The sequence below is a fragment of the Macaca fascicularis genome, chromosome 17 (assembly GCF_037993035.2).
Source record: "Macaca fascicularis isolate 582-1 chromosome 17, T2T-MFA8v1.1".
Taxonomy (NCBI): Eukaryota; Metazoa; Chordata; class Mammalia; order Primates; family Cercopithecidae; genus Macaca; species Macaca fascicularis.
The window spans coordinates 17387234-17403661 of NC_088391.1; the positions used below are offsets into that span (position 1 = coordinate 17387234).

The window sequence follows — 16428 nt, forward strand, 5'->3', positions numbered from 1 at the left end:
AACTTCAAATTGAAAATCACACAACAGATACCCTGAAAATACAAACCAAAAACTTAAATCATAACACCACAGAAAACTACCTTCATGGAAAGAAGACAGTAAAAAAGGAAGAAAAGACCACAAAACAATTAGAAAACAAATAACAAAATGGTAGGTGTAAGTCTCCCATCCAAGTATTAACCAAGCCTGACCCTGTTTAGCTTCAAAATCAGATGAGATTGGGGTGCATTCAGGGTCACATGGCTGTAGAGTTAAGTCTGTATTTATCAATAACAACCTTGAATGTAAATGGAATAAGCTTTCCGAACAAAAGACACAGAATGGCTGAATGGATAAAAAAATAAAACCCCATGATCTATTGCCTGTAAGAAACACACTCTTAAAAAGATACACATAGACTGAAAATAAGGGATGGAAAAAGATATTACATGCCAATGGAAATTTTAAAAAAGCAAGCAGGAGTAGCTATATGTATATCTAACAAAATAGATTTCAAGACAAAAACCGTAAGAAGAGATAAACAAGGTCATTATATAATATTAAAGGAGTCAATCTAGCAACAGGATATAATATATGCACCTAATTCAAGAGTACCCAGATAGAAAAAGCATATGTTATTAGAGCTAAAGGAGAGATAGACCTCAATACAATCACAGCTGGAGACTTCAACACCCAACTTTTAGCACCGGACAGACCTCCCAGACAGAATATCAACAAAGAAACACTGGACTTAACCTGTGCTATAGGACAAATAGGCTTAATAGATATTTATAGAGCACTTTATCCAAAATCTGCAGAATACACATTCCTTGCTTCAGCCCATGGATCATTCTCAGGAAGAGGCCATAAGTTAAGTCACAAAACAAGTCTTTAAACATTCAAAAAATTGAAGTAATATCAAGCATCTTCTTTCATCACAATAGAATAAAACTACAAATCAATAACAGGAGGAATTTTGGAAACTATTCAAACACATGGAAATTAAATAATATGCTCCTGAATGACCAGTGCATCAATAAAGAAATTAAGAAGAAAATTGAAAGATATCTTGAGACAAATTACAATGGAAACACAATATACCAAAACATATGGGATACAGCAAAAGCAGTACTAAGATGAAAGTTTATAGCTGCAAGTGCCTATATCAAAAAGAATAAAAACTTCAGAGAAATGACTTAAGGATGCTTCTTACAGAACTAGAAAAGAAATAGCAAACTAAACCCAAAATTAGTAGAAAAAAAGGAATAATAAATATCAGAGAATATACATGAAATTGAAATTAAGAAAAAAAATACAAAAGATCAATGAAACAAGAAGTTTGTTTTATTAAAAGATATACAAAACTGACAAACCTCTGGCCTGACTAACAGAGAAGATCCAAATAAATACATTTAGAAATGGAAAAGAAGACATTACAGTTGAGATTGCAGAAATATCAAGGGTCATCAGTGGCTGTTATGAACAACTACATGCCAATAAATTGTAAAATCTAGAAGAAATGGACAAATTTCTGGACACATGCAACCTACCAAAATTGAACCATGAACAAATCCAAAAACTGAACATATCAATAATAAGTAATGAGATCAAAGCTGTAATAATAAAGTCTTGCAGTAAAAAAAAAAAAAAAAAAAAAAAAAAAGTCCAGGATTGGATGACTTCACTGTTGAATTCTACCAAACATTTAAAGAAGAACTAATACTCATACTCCTCAGACTATTCCAAAAAACTGAGGAAGAGGGAATACCTCCAAACTCATTCTACAAGGCTAGTATTACCCTGATACCAAGACCAGACAAAGAAACATTTAAAAAAAGAAAACTGCAGGCCAATATATCTGATGAATATTGAGACAAAAATCCCCAACAAAATATGAGCAAACTGAATTAAATGATACATTAGAAAGGTAATTCATCATGACCATGTTGGATTTATCCCTGCAATGCAAGGATGGTTTGACATACACAAATCAATCAGTGTGATACATCATATCAACTAAAGGGTTAAACCATACTAAAGGGTAAAAAACATATAATCAATTGATTCTGAAAAAGTATTTGATAAAATTCAACATACTTCATGATAAAAACTCTCAAAAAACTGCATATAGATGCAATATGCCTCCACATAATAAAAGCAATATTTGACAAATAGACATCTAGTATCATAGAAATGGGGAAGAATTGAAAGTGTTTCTACTAAGATCTGGAACATGACAAGGATGCCCACTTTCATAACTGTTATTCAACATAGTACCTAAAGATTCCACCCTAAAACTATTAGAATTGATACACAAATTCAATAAACTTGCAGGATACAAAATTTCATCATCTCACTTATTTGTGGGATATAAAAATCAAAACAATTGAACACATGGAGATAAAGAGTAGAAGGATGGTTACCAGAGGCTGGTGTGGGTAGTGGTGGTTGAGAGGGAGTGCGGACAATGAGCACAAAAAATAGTTTGAAAGAATAAATAATATGTAGTATTTGATATCACAACAGGGTGACTAAAGTCAAACTAACTTAATTTTACATTTAAAAATAACTAAAAGGGCATAAATGGATGATTTGTAACATAAAAGATAAATGGTCAAGTGAACAGATACTCCATTTTCCATGGTGTGATTATTACTGACTACATTCCTGCATCAAAATATCTCATGTACCCCATAAATACATAAACCTACTATGTACCCAAAAAATTAAAAATAAAAAATATGCAAAATGCATAAATAAATCAGTTTAACTACAGATAGGACATGGTGAAAAAAAGACGATTCATAAATGGGAAGAGAGAGCTGTAAATAAAATATACAGATTACAACCCAGAGGACAAAAATAAATGGAAAAAGCATTAAAAGAAAAAGTAAAGTTTACTACAACACGACATAGTGTAAAAAGCTATATACATCTTTATTTGGAGGTCTTAAGAAGGGAAAAAATGAAGGTCAAAGCTATATCTAAAGAGATAGTGACTAAAATTTTTCTAAAAGTAATGAAAGACAGGAAGCCATGCTTTAAAAATGGTCCAAATGTTGGCCGGGCGCGGTGGCTCAAGCCTGTAATCCCAGCACTTTGGGAGGCCGAGACGGGCGAATCACGAGGTCAGGAGATCGAGACCATCCTGGTTAACACGGTGAAACCTCGTCTCTACTAAAAATACAAAAAACTAGCCGGGCGAGGTGGCGGGCGCCTGTAGTCCCAGCTACTCGGGAGACTGAGGCAGGAGAATGGCGTAAACCTGGGAGGCGGAGCTTGCAGTGAGCTGAGATCCGGCCACTGTACTCCAACCTGGGCGGCAGAGCGAGACTCCGTCTCAAAAAAAAAAAAAAAAAATGGTCCAAATGTCAAACAGTAGAAATAAAAGGACACTATCTAGACACATAATTGGGTGACTGCTGATAATAAAAAAGTAAGAGAAAACATAAAAACAAGAAAAAGAAAACACACATTAACCTCAAAGAGCATCATCAGACTCACAGCTGACTTCTCAACAGAAATGGTGGAAGTTGAAAGTCAATTTAACAGCATTTTGAAAGTACTGAAATAAAATGAATTTTCAACCTAGAATACTCTAGCTAATGAAAGAAACTTTAAAAGTGAGGTTAAAACAAAAACATTTCAATCCCACAAAAATAAAAAATTCATTGTCAATATACACTGAAACGTATACTAAAGAGAATCTTGATCTGTCAAGATACATGTTGGTACTAGAAGGAATAGATGTCATCTAAAAACATATGATATCTGTAATTATAAAAAAAAGCTAAAATAGAAAATGAAACATACTAATCATTATTTCTGGAAAAATAAAAAATCATCTATCCAGCTCAGGCTCCCCACCCCTGCCCCCATGCACATGTGTTGGTACATAGAAATTATATATTTTAAAAGATAAACATACCATCCTCCAATTTATTTTAACTTATTTTAGGGTAAGAAGTAAAGACAAAAATAGCTCATCAAACATACGGATAAATATTTTGCATTGTTTTGTCTTACACTTATATTTCTGGCAACTAGCAAACACTTTCAAAATACCATGCTGCTAAGAGTTTAGAAAAATGAACTGAAAGTATTTATTGCATGAATTAAAATTAAAATGTAAACTGTTTATAAAATGAACTATTAACTATGATTAACAACATCAGTAATATATCAAGTATTTTGCTATTTCAGACAGGACATTTGAAAATATTTGTATGGTGAATATTTTTAATATTTTTCCTTAGGATCATATTGGGCACTCATTTTGGTGTAAAACATTCAACCCCACCACCAACCATGTAATGATATTAACTTCATAATGCCCTAGAGAGAATAATAGATCATTTTTCTGAAGCACAATAGACTAAATTCAATGTGCCTTTTCCTGTACACAAAGGGACAATGTAATAACCTGAAATCTCCTTTCTTTAAATATTTTTGTTTAAGCCTTTCTTCATATAAAATTTTCTTAAATAGACTAGGAAGAAATGTCTATGTCCAACCTATGGAGAAGAAAGAAAACAGTAATGGGATTTCATCAGAAGGCATAATTTAATCAAGGTTGTAATTTCGTTTCACCATGAAAACATGATCTTACCACAATTTTATAAATGTTCATAAATATGCATGTTCACCATATGCACCACCTACATATGGAAGCACCCTGCTATGGTTGAGGCAGCAGGGAATGTGAATTCATATACAGCAGTTCCTCTGTCATAAGCCTCCAATCCATGAGGGAGTAGCCTTAGTCCCAGGTCCAATTAGACAATTGAAAATTCCCATTTGTAGGACTGATGGAGTGCTAGCAGAGTATAGTATTGAAGAAACAAAGGGTATGTGAAACCCTTTGAGCAGTCACTGTCTTCGGTTTACTTATATATCTATTTCATTATATTTAAAATAATCCAGATAAATTTCAGGCAGACGCTGAAACCCTTCTAAAATCAGTTGAATTCCAGTGTGTTTTATGAGTAGAGAGTCTCATTGATCACATTAAATATTTGACAATAATCCTTTTATATATTAAAGATGAAAAGATCTCATTTTGACTCTCAAAACCAGAAGCATTATAAGAAAGTAGATTATCTTTTTAAAAAACTTCATTTAGATACACTGAAATTAATTAGGTTATATGCTTCAGCTATACTAGGTTATTCAAAAATTGATCATTCCAAGTGCAGTGCTCAGTTTGTTTACTTTTTCTCAACTGGGTTGTATATTCATTTTGTAGATATTTACATTTTTAAAAAATCAAAGGCTAAAATGTTACAATTTAAAAACAGATCTTCTGTAGTTGATGTTGGCAATAATTATTGCCATTAATTATTAATCTTTAAAAAGGTAATTTCCACTATTTAATTATGTACCATATTTCAATTACAGCAGTGCACTAACTGGTAAAAAAAATGCTTAAGCAAGTTCTGCTTTAAGTTCTGGTTTTAGTGGTTCATTGCTAAATACAATAGAATGCAAAGCAGTTCTTATTCTTCAGGTTAAAATTGTTGACATTTTTATTTGATGGAAAAATATTTATCATAAACACTACTATAATGAAATGTTATTTATTAAAGCTTCTTTTATTCACAAAAGGGTAAAATCATTTGCTGGTTCACTTTGTTCCAAGAACGTGCTGGAGTGCTAAATGAAAATGTGCAGTTCAGCTCCAAGTAGCTTGCACATTACAAATCAAAATGTTAAGCTGTGAGGTTAAAATGAACCAGATAAGCAAATAACACTTTCCCTGATGCCAACATCTCTTTTTATACAGCACATGCAGAGGGACATATCTTTAAATGTTCTTTCTCCTTTATTTTAGAGGCTCTCAGATGCTTAGACGTAGGCACTCTAATTATTTTGCATGATAACCCTCAGAAAGGAAAAAATTCTGGCACTGTTGGTAGTCCTAGGAATGCAGGTTCCAATAATGATTTTTGTAAAAAAGATGATTGTATCTAGTCTAGTCCCTTTTTTGTTTTCAAGATTAAAGGCCATGAGAAAGGTAGTCTATTTCTAGGTTTTCAATAGACTTAGCAGTAGACAGAGGAGCCCATGAGAAAATACTAACAAGGGGCCCTGAGAACTCCTAGATTTCTCTAAAATTGATCTGACCTTATAGAATCTCTTAAGCCAAGGTCTCTACTGTCTCAAGAGAAAGGGGTAGGGTGGTGAGAATCCAGGTCATTATATCCCTCACTACAAAAGGTTTGCTTCATTGGTTCCATGTGGGATAGGGCAACACGTCCTAGGGTAACACCAAAAATCCAACCAGACTTTGGAAAACAACTTACCTCTTAAAATACATAGCCTGTGAATGGTAATTTGGTAATATCTATGTATAAAAGGAAAACACTGTTTTTAATAGTGTCAATAATGCTATTTAAATTTAACAACAGATTTACAGTCAAAAAACTTAAGTCCTACTCTTATAGAAAACAATAATTAGTGGCAAAAAGGATGTATTTAGATTTATTCCACCATGACCCAAAGTTTTTGTTTTGTTCTGTTTTATCTTTTAAATGTCAAGTATGGACTCTACTCATTGTAATATAATTTATGTTATTTATTTAGTGAGTTCAGTTGTTATGGGAAAGGATCAAGAGAAAATAAGGTTGCCAAATATGTTTTAGATAATATAGAATGCTGGAGTATGATAAGAGGCTTATAAACAAACTTTTCTTAAAATATTAAAGAAAAAGGAAAATATGTCTTATTCATCTCTGTATCCTCAGCATCTAGCAGAGTGACTGTTAAGGCCTCAGTAAAGTGTGTGCTTCTGTGTGTGTATGTGTGCATGTGTGTAGACAGAGAAATGCACAGTCATGCATCAAATAACAACATTTTGGTGAACAAAGAACTGTGTATATGATGGTGGGCCCTTAAGATTATAACACTGTATTTCTACTGTACTTTTTCTATGTTTAAATACACAAATATCTACCATTGTATATTTACAATTGCCCACAGTATTCACTACAGTAGCATGCTACACAGGTTTGTAGCCTAGGAGAAATAGGCTATTCCATATAGCCTAGGTATGTAGTAAGCTCTGCCATCTAGGTTTGTGTAAGTACACTCCGTGATGTTCATGCAATGATGAAATTGCCTAATGATGCCTTTCTCAGGACATATTTGATGTATGACTGTATGATCATATAGAAAGATTTAGGAGGCCTACTTAGAAACATACTTATAAATAAGATTGCTTCCAAGTCATTCATTGCAAATCTAACCATTTTGTAGGGACACTGATATATTCACAAACAAATCCTGTGGTCCTTTATGGGTTACTCTATACTATTCAATAATAATTTGTGTTTCACACTCAGAAGCATATATATGTATGTTGTATACACATATAAATTATATTCCTGTACATATTGGGCTCTAGATAAAATTAAAGAAGACCCAACTCTGCTTGTCAAACTGCAAGTACCACAAAGGAATATTCATTTAAAGTGAGACCTCAATGTGATTCAGGGCATGCAGCTTCACTCTACCTTAGAATGAAAGGGATCTTTACATAAAAAGATACTCATGCTGTCATAAATGGCGATGATGATTGTACATAAATCATGATAGATTCTCTGTTATTCACTTCATGTACACTATGTCTGTTGTGTCATCCCTCCATTGTATTTTTAGGGGTTCATATTGGTGTATGATCAGCTACTTGAATGAACAGTGTATTAAATAAGAGGTTGAGCATAGCAACTGATAACAGACCAATTCAATCATTTATGCATTCATTTATTTCACTCATCTATTCAAAAAGCACGTAGTCAGTGCTATTATACTACTTCTGTGAAAATAAAAATTACAATGTATTATGAACTATGATCCTGGTATGCAAATTGTGTTATTTCTCCACTATCATTTAGAGATGAAATGCATGAAAAATATAGCAGAGTATCTGAACACTTTTCACAATCTTGATTTGTAAAAACTCTATTGTCAATGAAGTAGAATGAAAAAATTTTTTAAAAATCCCTCATGCCACACACAATGGGACATCATGTACTGTCAAGTCTTTGAAATGCATTCTCAACTTACTTTCCAAATATCCTCACTCCAAAGAAGTCTCTGGCTTTCTTTAGTTCAGTAAGCATTCCTGAGAAATACTTGTATCTGTCCTCTTTCAACTCTAACTACTCCTCTCATAGTGTAATGGAACAAAAGCCCTTCTTTAAGAATTCTGGCACGGTACCACTTAAACTGAAACACATTAATAACTTGGTTATATAAATCCTACAAAAATGAGCGTTATAGAGTGAGTAGTTGACCGAAAGTTAAGTTTATTGAATAATGGTGAGTAAATTATTTTTGTAACATAAGAAATAATATGGTACTCATTATATCGTATAAGTGCAACATTATCACGACTGGCATCATGATATAAATATATGCTAAAAATTTAGCCAAGTACAATATTATAAAAGTATAAATACATTAATTATGTCAATTATGAAGCATAGTATTTATGGCACTCTAATTCAGTTACAAACTCACACAGTTTTGAAAATCCTCTGGTTTCCTTAAAAAAGTTTACTGTTGGTAGAGGAGACAGACCTCTACCAACCTGCAAGACAGAATATAGCAAGCTGTTTGCTTGTATTTATACCTGGGACATCTGGAGAAATGAAGGAAACTTTAAAGGAGACGGTCATACTGGATTTAACTAGGCACTAACCAGGCTTTAGTGTCTGAAGAACATTTTTACAGAAACAAAAAGGTAGAAGTTATTCTAGACAGAGGGAACTTTGCCAGAAAATATAACATAAATGAAAACCGTATGCATGTGCCTTTCATCTGTTGATTCAATTATTCATTTAGTAATATTCAACAAATATCTACTGAATGGATAATATTTAAGTGATAATTTTTGTAATGGTATTACATTTTGTAAAGAAATTATTCCTTCAACCTCAATGTCAATAGGTTTTGGACACAATCCTGTCAGCGCAAATGCATATATATGCTTAGTAAGTATCATGACAAATTTGTTAAGATGTGGCACCAGCTAATCGACGTCTTTTGGGATGCATGAATGAGAGCTCCTCTCAAATACCAAGGGACACTACAATAATTAGAAAATTAAAATTTCAGGTAAAACTAAAACAAATACACTTGTCTAGAAATTTTACATAACATTGATAAGATGTAGTATAAACCTAACATGTCTTAGCATGACCTTTTTTTAATAAAGACATTTTATTACCAGCTTACAAATGTTCAAAAGTTTGGAATGATAACTTTTTGTTTATAAATTATAAGCTCATGAATAGTTCTAAAAAAATATAATCTTGAACTTTGTTCATAAAAACAAACTTTTTTTTCTTTTTACATGTACTAGATGTATATTTAAGAATAAGAAAGGAAGTCATTTTGAGATCATCCTGCTTAAGACAAGTAGCTTACCTCTTGCTCTGCTTCAAAACTGATAGAATTTTAACAGACTACTGTTTCAAATTCTATCCCCATTATGGGGACAGTTGTTTATGTTCTGATGCTATATTTTTAAAATTCAAGAAATAAATAACTGAAAAAAAATGAATTTATGAAACTTATTAAAAGATTATTGATTGTATCTTAGAAACCACAGGAATTAAGTAAAAAGAGTGTAGACTTTACTCTCAGGTAGATGTACTCTCACCTGATAGTGAAGGGATTTGATATACTTCAAATCCTGCCTTCCCACAAAGCAGTTTTGTGATTTTCATAAATTTCATCTTTCTCGGATTGTTAAAATGTGATAATACTTCAGTTTCAAGGTAGATGTTAAGATAACAATGAAAAATAGCTTTCTTTTTCAAAGTTTCTTGCGTAGCGCCAAGTGTACATTAAATTCTCATAAATATTGGCCCATTTTCTCTCTTTTCTTTTTTCACAATAGGTCCTGTTTCAGGTAAATTTCAACTCTTGATAGTATTTGTTTGACATAAAAAGTCATGGTGACTTTTTCGACATATTTCAAAATCTAACAGCAAACTACAGACAGAATATAATTAATGAGTATCTGATTTGTTTCATTTCACTGTCATTTCTCAAAAAGAATGCAGTGTGCTAAATAAAGCTATCAAGGCATAGTTTTAAATTAATGTTTTAATTAACATCTCTAATTTTATATGTAACACTGTGTCCATGTGTCATCTAGTGTCTCTCAAGAAGTCATTATGACACTGCTGTATTTCTAAAAAGACAGATAAAACATACATTAATATTAATAGGATATTACATACAGTTTAGTTACAATAGTAGATCAAGTTCTGAAACTATTTTTTTCTAATCCTATTAAAATTAAACAACTTTCAGGAGGGTCATTTAGATTTTTTAAACATTTAGATACATCACTTAATTTGCTAAATAGTTCATGAAACTACATGGTTTTGAATTAATACATTTTCAATGCACTTGCCTTTAATTTTCAGTTTCCCAAATAAACAGTGTCTTTCCCTAAATGTATTTTTTGCATCATAAAGTTATTTCGGTAATACTAATGTTCTCAAAAATTAGGTCTATATTTGTGCTGATTAAAAAGACACAGTCATATTATATTCCCAATCAAAATATTCTCAAATCTCTTAAAATATTGAGGTGTCAATGCCTCTGGAAGGGTTAGAAATAGAAAACATGAGGAGTAAGATAGTTCTAAATCAACTATTCATTATAACTAGATAGAAACAAATTGCCAATTAAATTTGGGTTGAATCGAACCAGTTTTAATATTTTTTTGGGGGGGGAGTATAGGGTATAATTAGGTGAAAAGGCAAAGTTTTTATTTTGAGCTGTCTCCTCTCAAACTCATTTTTAATGAGAACCAAATAATCATGGTCTGGTTTCCATAGTCATTAAAGAGGTCAATAACACTGGTTTCAAATGAGTCCAGACAATCCAATTTCTAAAGTCAAAGTGCACATTAGAATTTGATTTCATAAACTATATGGCAATGATGGTTTTGGAAAAATGAAAATTTAATAGTTTATTGTGTTTTCCCTTTACCTGACATTATTTTCAAAAATACAACCATCATATTTTCATAAAATAGTCAGTTCCTAATTTTATAGTTCTAGCTACTGCTTAGTATTTCTCATAAATCTATCTTTACTTATATATCTATATTAACTTCAAGCACTGATAGTTACAATATTTACTATTGAACCAATGTGTGCATATTTTTATTTTTCTTCCAATACATGCATAGATCAGAAAAGAGAAATTATTTCAGTTTTCAGCTGCTAAATATAATGCTGATTATCTGAGCTGCCATAAATAATCCTGGCAATTAAACATACAGGTATAAAAATATAACAGATTATTTCAAAAAATATACATTTAAAAGTATTTTTAATTCAGTGGGGTTAAAATCAGTGCATCTTAAAGGGGGTTATTATATTTCAATACAAATGTAATTATGTTTTTCACAGGGTACGCTGATAGCATTTGACTAGATGATCAGATATGTTTATTACCTTGAAATCATAAAAGAAAAATTAAAAATAATGATTGTCATCATTTCTATCTTTCATCTACAGTTAGGAAACAGCAATTTTTCTAAGCTTAGTTATTACAGTGAAGTTTTTAATAACATCTAGTTCACAAACGTATTGATAGATACAGCCATCCAAATATTGAAAAATAGCCAATCTAACTTCCAGATTCCTTACCAATTAAAATGATGTAATAGTTTATAAACATAAGTTGTTATTTTTTAGTATTTATTTATTTGGTTTCCTAAATGAGGATGTTGAAACAGGTAACTTTTTAGTCCTATAGATGGCTGTAGTTCTCCATGGAGCGTAAGTTAGAAAGTTAGTTTGAAATGTGTGTGTAGAATAAGACATTAAAATTTCCCCTAATGAGAAAGAATAAAATGATTGCTTCTGTTACTTCTTCTTAATACAAAGTATGAATTGATTAAGGTTATTTTATATGAAAAGTTATTTGGCCTCTTACTGGTTGAATAACTAAAATAGCTATAAAATTCATATAGAACTTTAACTCTGTCATGGCCTTATTTATGCATTTTTATCTTGACCTTTTGGAAATAAATGCAACAGAAAAATAAATTATATAACAATTACAAGATTTTAAAGATTATAAGTAATGAAAATCTAGTCCAACTCATATATCTTTCAGAATGACCAGTAAGCAAGTAAATTGAAATTGATCTTATTGCTTTTTTTTCCCCTTAAGCATTTAAGGAGGATATTTTATGGACAATAGTGTCCAGGTGAATAAAAGTAGGCGTTATAAATGTAATTTTAAATAGCAAACCCAACACAATGATGAAGATTTCAACATTTTAACATCTCCGCCCACTCTTACTCTCAATGTCTAATTTAGAGTTTTACCAAAAAAAACCCCAAAACCAAAAATACCCTCCAGTAAACCTTTTTGTTAAAGAATTGGTAATATTCTTGATGTTGTGATTATGTACTATGAAAGGAAAGGCAGAAATTATATGAGCCCTGAGAGGCAGTATTTTATTAAAACTGAAAAAGTTTTACAAGTCTGTCTTTTTTTTTTTTTTTTTTTTTTAATTAAACAACTAAAGCTTCCTTCTGTCTCCTCCTACTCCTTTGGCTTGGTGCTTACTCCTTAAGCAACTTGCTGCATTTTATAGCTATGGAATTTCACTGGGAAGGACCTCCCTAAGAAGCCATGTGAACAGGGATACACCATAGTGGATACACCATAGTGAATGCAGACAGACAAGATAAGAGAACCCTTTCCTCAGCTCTCCTAAACCCTCGATGCCTTTCCAGTATACTCTTGTCTCTAGTCACAAAAGGCAGCTGAGTTCACAGCTGGAACAACAAGTTGTGCAGTGAATCCCAGTGATTTCACCAAGTGGCAAACCGGGTCATGGGCTTCATTGGCTTCATTGGAATCTCGGTTGCCAGGCGAACTAGGAATCACTAGCCTGGGTCGGGCAACACGGATAAAAGTGTTTCTGTTTCTTGACAGAGAATGAAAATGACGCAGAATGTAATCGATCGGTAGACTATTGATCACTTTACTTCCTTCGTGCCCCCACTTTAAGTGCCGGAGAGCTAAGGCCTCACTTATATGCACCCAGGTGCCCCCGAGATCTCCATTTTCCCCAAATGCATAAAAGGCTAACAGCGGTCACATTCCCCAGCACCACGGCGTGGCTACAGCGCCTTTGTTTACCATATAAGTCACACCAGGGGTTCACTCCTCGCCCTCTCCCCTGCTTTAAAGCCGAGTGCAGTGGAAGACGGAGAAGCACCCCCAAACTCCTGCTCAGCCCGAGTCAAGCACCAAAAGCTTCACAGATTTTTTTTCCTGAGCCTTGAAGAGAAACCATACAGCCAGAACCTTTTGAACTCGTAACCCCCCAGGGATGTCCGCCTCCCAGAAGAGAGCCGGCTTCCCAGGCAGCTTAGGAAACTTAACCGAGATCCCAGAAAGAAGGCGAGGTGTAGCTCCGGGCGAACGGAGCTCCGAGGCGACATCCTCTTTACCTGCAAAGTTGCAATCTTCAGGCTGAAGTGATGGTATCCGGGGACGGACGGCGCGGGTGCCGTGCGGGGTGAGAGCACGCCCGGCAAATTCCGATGGAATTCCCTTAGTCGCTGCCGAGTTTTGGAGCATTCCAAGGAAAAGGAACGAAGCTGGAGCCCACGCAGCTGGCACCGAACTGGGCGGAGTGAGGATGCTCTGAAAGCGAAGCCATGGGAGGCGGGGGAGGGGCGGCCCGGGAGGGGGAGGTAAGCGCCAGGGGAGGAGAACCTCTCCCACCCCCGCCCTCACCGATCCCTCTGGATAAAGTTAAGAGTTCCCACGGCTGATAGCGGATGAGCCCAGAGAAAGGCACCCCGCCTTCCGTCCCTGGCGGCTGCCCGGCTCGGGGTCCGCACAGACCGCGCTGGAAAGGGATAGTCCGGGAAGATGCGCGTCCCACGCACCACACTGCTTGGAGGTGGAGGAGACCCGCGCGCTGGCAGGAGCTGATGCTCCGTCCCCAACTCGTCCCCCTCGAATAACCTCCACCCACCGGGGCCAACTGCTTGAGGTCAGCCAGTGGGCAGGGGAGCTCACTACCAGCCAGCCGTCATCCAGCCAGGTCGGTGGCGAGAATCTACCCTGTGGCCCTGGATGCAAGCCAGACACACCTCCAGTCTTAGGGCAGTCTCTGCAGGCGTGTTGGACTTCAGTGCGCTCTGACACCTAGCTTTTGAATGCCCTGCTCCTAGCCCGGTCAACAAGCACCCATGCGGCCCGCCTCCCGACTGCAAGAAAGTAGCCCCCTGCAACTCTCAAAGCTTCTCCCACTCCCGCTTCTCTGGGCGCCTGGCACCCCCTCTCCTGTCCTCAAGGTGTCAGACTTCCCTTGCAAGAGCTGGAGGATGAGGCTTGCCACTAGTGTCAACAATCGAAACAGTCGCAATGAATAAATGATGAGCCACAGCGTTCCAACCACCCCCCACCCAGTTTGGTGTTTCCAAAAGACACAGGAAATCAGCAAGTTTCCACCAAATATACCAAAACCCTAAGACGCGAGCCAGCCTAAGGGTGCGAGGTTCTGCGGCCGCAGGTAGTGTGCGTGTGTGCGAGTGTGTGTGTGTTACTGGTACCAGCTTACTGAGAGTGAGATTTCAAGATAAAGGTTATCTCTTGTGCAATCTCTTTAGTGTTCACATATGAAAATAAGATTGAAGTACAGAGAGGAATACACACACAGAAACCACACATACACGCTATTGGCAAAGTTGGCAGTAACACTTGCTGTAACTGCAACACGGTGATTCCCAGCTTGTCACTCAGAAAGGCTTCATTGGTTGTGACCCAATGACCCAGAGAAAGACAGAGTTCATGTGTAAGATAGAGAGTGGAGCCCCTGAGGAATCCTAGCTGGCAACTATACCCTCCTGGAGACTGTTTCTACCGGATTTCTGTTGTTTTCTGAAAGCCCTGAGATTAGCTGCTGGTCTCTGATTGTATTCCAGCAGATGCCTGATTCAGCTTCCAATTTACGCAAAAGCTTAGGAGCCACCGTTTTCTCCTGTCGCAACCACATTGTTACACCTGGGAAGCTGTGATGTGCCGACTGCAAGGAGGACCAGTTTCTTCCCGTGGAATATTCCCAAGGAATATAAACCAACAAACTGGCATCCATATTCAGACTCTAAAGCACAAAATTAAAGAATTTCCTTTTTTATCTTCCCCTACCCACTTCAGAGTTCACATGAGTTGAGGTTTTTGTAAGTAGTTTTCACATGAGTAAAGAGGATATTACCAGAGATCACTCTGGGGTAACTGTGCATGCTGCTTTTTTTTTTTTTTTTTTTTTTTTAAGTCACTTTTCTTATTTGTTAATTTATCTTTCTCCCTGCCTAACTGCTCCTCTCTGGGTTTATTCCCAGCTCAGCTAGACCCCTATTCTAAATTTCTGAGAGCACTACCTCTAGTCCTTCCCCAATACTAAGGTACATTGAGATAAGCCTGGTTTCTACCATGCGTCTGCAGTAAACAAAAGAGAGAACGACAAAAAGGTTTTTTGCCTTCCCTGAATCTCTTTTTACTCTTTACTTCAAGAAGAATACATTGACATGTTTAAACAGTTCTTTACTTTCCTTAACATTAGATGATGGCTTTTAAAAATATGCAAAATGTATCTCTCACTAGATAAGGTAATAACATTATAATAAATTCAAGTCCACTTTCTAACAAGGGAGAGGAGATGATAAACATATATATGGAAATCTATTTTATTTAATGTAACTGTAAGTATTTTTGTGACATTTATTGACAATGTTTCTTCTCAGCCTGAAAAACAAAATTCTACATACTGTGTTTGAGTTTATATCTTTGAGATAAACCCCTGGTAGATAGAATTCCACATACTGTGATAAGTATAGGTCTTTATAATGCATATTAAAATACATGCAAGAGAAAAGCTGATCAGTGACAAACTTGTCCATTGTTTAGAAGTGATGAACTTTACTTTGCATCCTTAGCATCTGTACCAAGTTAAATGCTCCTACCCCTCTAAGGATTTGTTCTTTATAGCAAATGTTATCTCTGTCATGATGTCAGCAAAGAGATATTTTACCTTTTTTTTTTCTAATTTATTTTTCCCCATAAAAAGGTGCCTATGAAACTGCAATAAATACATAACAGAAAAGAACACCAAGGAGAACATTATATATGTCAGCCATCTGAGCAGGCTGTATTCCCACAGAAAGAAGAATTTGTATTGAGACTCCTTTTCAACAGTTTCATGTGATTATTGATTACTGGTTTCCTGACTCCTACAAAATGATTAGCAATTACAGGAAAATTATTTGAAATCTGTTTAAACAATCTGGTGAATTGCATATACTACAGTCATTAGCAATCCAAAGAGTTTATTTTTAACAATTTAAACATATGAGTTTGGCAGTATTCCACAAACCTGCACTGCACATAAAA

General features: G+C 35.1%; 1 protein-coding gene across 4 annotated transcripts in view; it reads right to left on the reverse strand.

Annotated features, from left to right (window-relative positions):
* TRPC4 (transient receptor potential cation channel subfamily C member 4) overlaps nucleotides 1-13697 on the reverse strand; it is a 225262-nt gene extending 211565 nt beyond the window's left edge. For 2 of the 4 annotated variants that reach the window (XM_074021882.1, XM_065533164.2), the window contains exons 1-2: nucleotides 13479-13697; nucleotides 8044-8205 (exon numbers count right to left, since the gene is read on the reverse strand). The gene's annotated coding sequence lies outside the window, so the exon portion shown is untranslated. The remainder of the gene's footprint in view (nucleotides 1-8043; nucleotides 8206-13478) is intronic. The other 2 variants (XM_005585691.5, XM_065533165.2) reach the window with 2 other exon arrangements.
* Nucleotides 13698-16428: the final 2731 nt, after the last annotated feature.